An 8,884-nucleotide genomic window follows, 5' to 3' on the forward strand; every position below is an offset into this window, starting at 1 on the left:
CCTCATACATTTTCATATAAGTCGCTTTCCCTTTTTCCTAGTCGAATACTAGTATGTGCGACGACTTTTGTAGCTCATTATCTTTTTTCATTTTAAGATTTACATTTATTGAGCTCTTTAAGCAATAAAAATAAAAGAGTGGGAAGAGATATAAGCACAAGTCTACGCATGTATCAAAACCAACATGACTATTGACTAATCATTCATGACAAGCTTGAAGATCGATTTACAACAATCACACAAAGATGTCAAGATTTTTCCTACAAAGATATAAGTGCAAAAATAACAAGTTAAGCTCGTAAATGCACAAAGCCATTTGTACAAAGGTACAAGGCCAAACTCACATGTGATATGTGCTCAAACATATACGATCAAACTTTTTGAATATTTCACTTTTTATGTGGTTTTGGATTTTTTACTCACACAAAGTAGAAACATAAAAGTAAGTTCAAGAACAAAACAATGCATACAAATAAATGCAAGATGCACAAAATGCATGATGATATGACATTTAAAAGAAGGGTCCTACAAAGATCGAAAGAATTAGATCAAGGACCAAAAGAGCAAAAGCTCAACCATAGGAACCCTTCCTCATCCAAACGGAACGATTGTTTGGAATGAGTGTCTCAAGAGAAGCGAGACGAGGGTTGGAAGAATGAGAACCGGAGATGCACATAGTCAAAGAGTTAAGAGCATTAAACATTTTCATTAACAACATGCTATTTTCACTTAAAACCGGTTTACTCTTTTTAGCACAACTTCCATGAAGCTCAAGTTTTTCTTTTCTTTTGGTTCTTTTGACAGCATGAAACTTAGAGCATTGAGGTCTAAGATGACCAAAGACACCACAATGATGACACACAATGTGTTTAGGTTCACTAGGCCTTTTGGGAAAGAATCTAGCAATATAGTTTTGTTCCCTCTTCAATTTATGACATTGAGGTCTTATATGACCAATCACACCACAATGGTGACAAGTTGGAACAAACTTAGATCCATCCAAAACCTTAGGTTGAGACCTAAACGGAGGCTTTGACTTAACAGCCTTTCTCTCCACCTTTTGATTTCTTTTGTGTGGAGGAATGTACACCGATTTGTCCTTAGAGGTAGAATACACATTAGGCACAAGATCGGGTACCGCAACATGATTGCAACACATATTACATCCATTTTATCAATGGGTTCAGCAATCAAACACTTGGCATGCATCTTAAGAGATTCATTTTCACATTCTAACTCATCAACAAGTTTGTTAGACAAAACAAGTTTAGCATCCAAGTTCATATTCAAACATTCAAACTCTTTTAGCTTTTCAAGAGAATCTTCAACAAGTTTTTTATATTTCACAACCAATTTGTTGGATTCATTGAGTTTAGCAATCAAATCATCTTTTTCACAAAATAACTTGCTTAAATTCTTTTGAAACTTCTTAGCATTTTTCTTCAAGAGTTTGTCAACAACACCCATAGATTCAAATAACATGTCATCACACTTATGAGGATTAACACTCATAGAGGCATTTTCACAAACACATGGCATGTTACATTCATCACCATCCAAATCATGCAAAGAGGCATACAAAGCACAATTCATGGCAAATAAACACAAGGGGTCAAGGATCACACTTAGGTATTTAAATCACAACAAGTGTACCCACTCTGATACCAATTGAAAGTTCAAATATGTGTATAAACACCCTTAAACGTTTAGACCCCCAATTTACAAATTAACCAATTCAAGCTTTATGTCAAACAACTAGTGTGCGGAAAAATGAACATAAGCTATAATATAGAATTGGTAAACAATCCATGCCAATTAAAATCACATTCATAGCAGAAAATAAAAGGCAAAGATAAAGGGAAAAGAGATGCAAACACAAGGACAACACACGATGTGTTATCGAAGAGGAAACCGAAGCCCTCGGCGTAAAACCTCTCCGCCGCCCTCCAAGCGGTCAATAATCTACTAGAAAATGTAGTTGGGATACATGAACAGTAATAGACCCTCCAAGCCTAATCTACCCGATGTACCTAAGCCCTCCAAGCTTCTTACTCCAACGAGGTTGCGCCGAACCTTTTTCTTTTCTAGCTTACCGGATTCCGCTACTAGACCATAGCATCCGCCATCCTTGGCATCTTCCAATACTTCCTAAAGCTCCAAAAACACTCAACACTCTAAATGGGTGTGGGTAGTATTTGGATAGAAATCTCCTCTCAATAGGTATGACAATGAGAGAGGGAATGAGAAGAGACTACAAAGATTTCTCTATAAGAATGAGTAGCTCTCTCTAATTGGGTGGGTGTTTTTAAGAAACCTCTCTTAGGGTTTTTCTTTCTGAATAGCCACGCTATTTTGTGGGAATGAGGGGTATTTATACTGGTGTAATAATGGAATGTGAAGAGTCAGTTTTTCCCAAAACAGGGTTGGTTGGCGACTTGACCTCGCGACTTGACTGAGTCGTGAGTTCAAGCCGCGAGCTAGCTGAATGGCCAGTCTGGATTTTGTCCTGTAGTGCTCCAGCTGGCATGACTGTTCAGCTCCCTTGCATGCTCTGCGCGTGTGTAACTTTTGGCGGCTTGCAAGCCGCGAGCTTCCCGCGAAATCTAGCCGCGAGTCCCTGCTTCACTGCACAGTCTTGAGCATTTCTTCACACACTCTCACACACTACCCTTACATGATTCCCACCTAAATACAGGGTTTTTAAGTGCTGTATTACAAGCAAATATTTCACGGAATAAAGCCAACACATGGTTGATTAAATTCAACCTTACAAAATCAGTCCTATTTGAATCACCTTGTAATCCACCAAGAAATGATTTAGTCCACATCCAACATCCAAACACCCTCTAGTGTTCAGTTTTTGTGACTTTACTGTTTTTTTGAGATTGTCAAATCATAATATTCTTGTGATAACAATTGAATAAATTGTCATTTATTGAGTAATTTGTTCTTTGGTATCTTGATTTCTAAATAAATTTTTTTCTATCAAAGTGTGAGCTCACTTAAGTATGTATGAATTTTTTGATTAATGTTGTTGACATGAAATGTTCAGTGGCTTATATTCAAGAGGATTTATCCCTATTGAATGCTAAAAGACTTGTAACTGAATTGACACATCTCCATGTACAAAGTGCTTGGAGGTCTAGGAGGGAAAGTGTTCGAGTTACGGGGTTAGCAGCATGTCGTATTTATTTCTCAAAAAAAAAAAAAAATCACTATTGAATGAAATTTGTCAACATTCATTCCTGATTAATGTTGCGAGTTATTATGTAATTTGCTTTTGGTATCTAAATTGCTCAAAATGATTGCTGTATATACATGTGATACATTAAAATGGTTGAAAACTATAATTTGCATAGTACAACTCTATTACATATGATACATCCGAAAATGATACATTAAAAGCCCCCATCTCAATTTGCACCGAACAACTCTAAAGCTACCTTTTATTTATTTATTTATTTTATTTATCCCCATTCAATCATCTCAGGCCAAAATTGGGAATTAACCATGTTTTCCAAACAATATAATTAGTAGGTACTGTTACAAAACTATATTTTTTACTAACATCTCGAGTTTAAAAGACTCAATTTAGGGCCTCTAAATCGAGTCTCGAATACTCGATTTTCATGGTCTGATCACGTCTAATGTGGCGTTTTTTCACGTGGCGTCCACCTAGAAATCGAGTCTCTAAGACTCGATTTATAAGCCCTTTACAAATCAAGTATAATGTTTTAAGCACACCCTTTACACCTTCTCATCAGAGAAGAAAGAGAGAGAAAAACTCACTAAGCAAAACACATAAGAGAGGTTAAACCAAAAATTTTGAAAAAAAACAAAGTTATAGAGAACTAATCCACCAAGAAAACCCATTCTACTCAACTTTTTCAACCCACGGCTAGCCATGAGCACCAACGGCCACCCACGCCCCACGACCACACACGGCCTATGCCGAGCTGAAGCCACCCACGCTGGTCTAAAGCCATCTACGCCAACTTGAAACCCACCCACCCATGGTACCACGCCGATCTGAAGCCACCTACTTTGATCTCGATCTTTGATTGACTACAACCCATGTTTTTGTTTCTGGGTCTCTCTCTCTCTCTCTCTCTCTCTCTCTCTCTCTCTCTCTCTCTCTCTCTCTCTCTCTCATGAAAAGGTGTAAATGGTGTGCTTAAAACATTATACTTGTTTTGTAAAGGGCTTATAAATTGACTCTTAGAGACTCGATTTCCAGATGGACGCCACGTGGAAAAAATGCCACATCAGACGTGATCAGACCATGAAAACCGAGTCTTTGAGAATTGATTTATAGCCCAAAATTAAGTCTTTAAGACTCGAGATGTTAGTAAAATATTTTCTTTTGAAACCGTGCTTACTAACTATATAGTTAGGAAAATGGGCTTAATTCCCAATTTTGGCCATCATCTCATAGTAATACTTAAGCGTATTGATAAAACAAAAGGGTAAATGTTTTGCACCCAAGCTAATCTATACAATTTTGCACACGCACCCCAAACCAGCAAAGTTCTTTGTGCAAAATTGTGCTAAGAGTGTGTGTAATAAACACCACTCAACTCTAAAGAACATTCATAAAATAGATGGATTTTGCTTTCCATAACTGCATTGTAGAACAAGTAGTTCAAGTCCCCAGGCAACATGTCCCCCCATTGTTGCATCTTGTCATGAGTTGCCAACCTATTATTAAACACCAACTAGCTTATGAATGCATGCTTAGGTCTAATCGTAGGGATGTCAATTTTTATCCATATCAATGAACCCACCCATTACCTAGCTAATTTGGATAAGTCTTAACCCAACCCATTTGAATATTTGGGTTAAATGGATAAAAACCCATTAGGTTATTTAATTATATGAGTCTAAATGGATAAACCTACTAATACCCACTAAAACCCATCTAAAATTTAAATAAACAACATAAAATCTAAATTTCTAGAAAATAACTGAAATACCCCCCAAACTTAAAAAATGACCAAAATACCCCATGAAACCTAAAAATGACCAAAATACTCCCGAAACTTTAAAATTACCAAAATACCCCTGAAATTTAAAAAATGACCAAAATACTTTTGAAAGCTAAAAATGACCAAAATACCCCCCTTAATCTAAAAAATGACTGAAATACCCTTGAAACCTATAAAATAACCAAAATATCCCTAAAACCTTAAAATTACCAAAATACCCCCTAAACCTAAAAAATGACCAAAATACTCCTGAAACATATAAAATGACCAAAATACCCCCTAAATCTAAAAGATGATTAAAATATCTCTGAAACTTATAAAATGACCAAAATACCCCCGAAATCTAAAATTACCAAAATACCCTCATAACCTTAAAAATGACTGAAATACCCCTGAAATCTAAAATTTACCAAAATACTCCCTAAACCTAAAAATGATAGAAATACCTTCCTAATTAAAAAATTACCAAAGTACTCCTGAAACCTAAAAAATTGTCATAAGTACCCCTAAAACCTAAAAAATGACTCAAAATCTAAAAAATGATTGAAACACCTTCAAAACCTAAAAATTACCAAAACACTTTTGAAACCTAGAAATTTACTAAAATAACCTGAAAATGTAAAAATGACTGAAATACCCCTAAAACCTAAAAGATGATAAAAATGCCTTCGTAACCTAAAAAATGATTGAAATACCCTTAGAATCTGAAAAATGACCAAAATAACCCTAAAACCTAAAAAATTACCAAAATTCCCTTGAAACCTATAAAATGACCAAAATACTCCTAAAACCTTTAATTTGTCGAAAATATCCTCGAAAGATCCAAAATACCCTAAACCTCTATTTTGGTAATTTTAGATGTTTCGGGTGTATTTTGGTCACTTTTTTAGGTTTTGGGGGTATTTCGATTATTTTTTAGGTTTTGGAGGTATTTCAGTCATTTTTTAAGGTTTCAAAGGTATTTCGGTCAATTTTTAGACATAGGGGGTATTTTGGTAATTTTAGGTTTCGGGGTATGTCGGTCATTTTTTTTAGGTTTCGGGGGTATTTTGGTCATATTTATAGGTTTTGGGAGTATTTTGGTCATTTTTTTAGGTTTCAGGGGTATTTCAATTATTTTTTAGGTTTCAGAGTATTTTGGTAATTTTTTAGGTTTATGGGGTATTTTGGTCATTTTTTAGATTTTGAGGTATTTCGGTCATTTTTTAGGTTACGGGGTAATTTGATAATTTTATAGGTTTCGAGGGTATTTAGTCATTTTCTAGGTTTCAAAGGTATTTTAGTAATTTTTTAGGTTTCGAGGGTATTTTGGTAATTTTAAGGTTTCGGGGTATTTCAGTCATTTTTTAGGTTTAGGTGTATTTTGGTCATTTTTAGGTTTTGGTGATATTTTGGTAATTTTTTAGGTTTCAAAAATATTTTGGACATGGTTTTGGGAGGGTATTTTTGCTTATTTTAGAGATTTTGGAGGTATTTTGGTCATTTTAGTGGTTTTTGAGCATATTTGATAATTTTAGAAATCTCATTGGTATTTTGGTCATTTTAGAGGTTTTATAGATATTTTGCTCATTTTAGATATTTTGAAAATATTTTGGTCATTTTAGTGGGTTTTGAGCATATTTGGTAATTTTAGAGATATCGGGGGTATTTTGGTCATTTTTTAGGTTTTATGGGTTTTGGGGGGTATTTTGTTCATTTTAGAGATTTTGGAGACATTTTGGTCATTTTAGTGGGTTTTGAGCATATTTGGTAATTTTAGAGATATCGGTCGTATTTTGGTCATTTTAGAGGTTTCATGGGTATTTTGCTCATTTTAGAGATTTTGGGGATAATTTTAGATGTCCAAGGGTATATTGGTAATTTTGGAAGTGTTGGGGGGTATTTGGGTCATTTTAGGTATTTAAGGGTACTTTGGTAATTTTGGAGGCCAAGAGGATATTCAAGTAGTTTTAGAGGTATTTGGGTCATATTGAGTTAAATGGGTGGGTTACTAATTAAATGAGTTGAGTTGGTAATGGATAATTAATTTATATATAAATGGGTTATAAATGGATAATTACACACCCAACCTATTTATGATTCAACCCGCCCATTTGCCACCCCTAGGTATGAGTAATTGAAACCAGGTCAATTTTTACTATAGAGCGAGTTGTCAACTTGGGAATGTCACTCTCAAAGGCCAAGGTCCCATTGTCTAAACCCACTAACCCCAAACTGGAATCCTAATGAGTATACTATAAGATGTAGGCTCTACTATGTATTAATATACTATAAGATCCAGGTTATGATGAAAAGAGAGTAAATACCATACCAATGCTCGTAGTCCTTAAACTAAAAGGAAATCATTGCCTAATTACAAACCAAGTTCCTCCATCCACCAACATGGTCACTATAAGAAAAATGAGGCCCAACACCTGTCTTGCCTTATCCGGCTAATCATGGCCATAGAAGCATGGGGCAATGATCTTTAGACAAGAGAGCTTGGGAGAGTGAAGACTGAAGAGAGGGAGAACAAAAGCATATGGAAAAAATAGAGAGAGAGATAGTCCAAATGGGACTCTGCTTTAGATGTATGTCCCTTATGAGACATCCACCTGTTTATATTTTTGGATAAACTACATATTTGGTCCCTAACCTTTACATCATATATCAATTTGATCTCTAACATTTTAATTGTATCAATTTAATCTCTAACCTTTCGATGTTGTGACAACTTGCTCCCTGTTGTTAAGTGTTAGATGAAAATTGTTGATATATCTAACCTATCAAATAAACTATTATTTTCTTGCCACATAGGCGGACACCTGAATGCCAAGTCATATTATAATCTTTATTTAAAAAAAAAAAAAAAAACTGTGGGACAGATTCAGTAAGTCACGTGCATGAGTGTCTATTTGGGATCAAAATCCCTCAATCTATATTCTCCAGATCAGACCTCAAAGTCTCAAACTGCCAGAACTCCATTAAAGTTCTCTTCATACAACTCATTAGCGTTGACTTCAAGCTCTCTCAGAGTGTACCATCTTCCCTATCCCAAGTGTGAAACTTCGGGTCCCACTCCCACCATACACCATCGTTTCAGTCTCCACACTCAACACCACCACACGCAGTGGTCTAGTTTCCCAATCTTTATTTGGATCTTGGCTGGTGGAGTTGGGTGGGTCACGAATTCTTGGAATTTTTTTGGAGATTAGTGTAGTTGTCATGGTGGTGGGGTCTATGGTGGAAGTAACGGATTTGATGTGTTTGTGGTGGTGGCGGCGATAGGTGATGCATAGAGAGAGCATGAAGAGAGCTAAGTGAATCAATTGAGATTCTTATGACTACCAATTGTTTTAGGCCGAAGATTGAGGTCGATTTTGAGAGTTGTGTGTCCACAAATGCCGTGTTGTATTCTGACATTTTCTTTGTTCTGTTTTGTTTTTGCTTGTGTGTGTTTTTATGTATGTATGAATGAATCTGAAGAGAAGAGAAGCAGAGAATGGTATGTTATGGAAGTGATATTAGCGAACCCATGAAATTAAAGCCTTGTGAGCAAATCCAATGACCCATTTAAGCCGATACAGAGATTTAGGATCTTTTATCCCAAATAGTCACTTCACATAATCACGCTATTGAATCTATTGGGATGCCTTCTAATATATTATCTGGATAATAATGGCCAAAAGTTACTCACTTTCACTTATCTGTTTGTTTTATTTTTTATTTTTGAATAATTTTAAGATTATGCTGACATGTTTAGTCCAACTGGTAGTTGATGTGATAATATATATATATTTTTTAAAATTATTTAGGCCATTAAACATGTTAGACTTTTCCATCCAAAAGATAACAATATAGACAAAATTGATACAGCGTTAAAAGGTTAGGAATCAAATTGATACAATTAAAAGGTTAAT

Source organism: Quercus lobata, chromosome 10 (assembly GCF_001633185.2).
Source record: "Quercus lobata isolate SW786 chromosome 10, ValleyOak3.0 Primary Assembly, whole genome shotgun sequence".
NCBI lineage: Eukaryota > Viridiplantae > Streptophyta > Magnoliopsida > Fagales > Fagaceae > Quercus > Quercus lobata.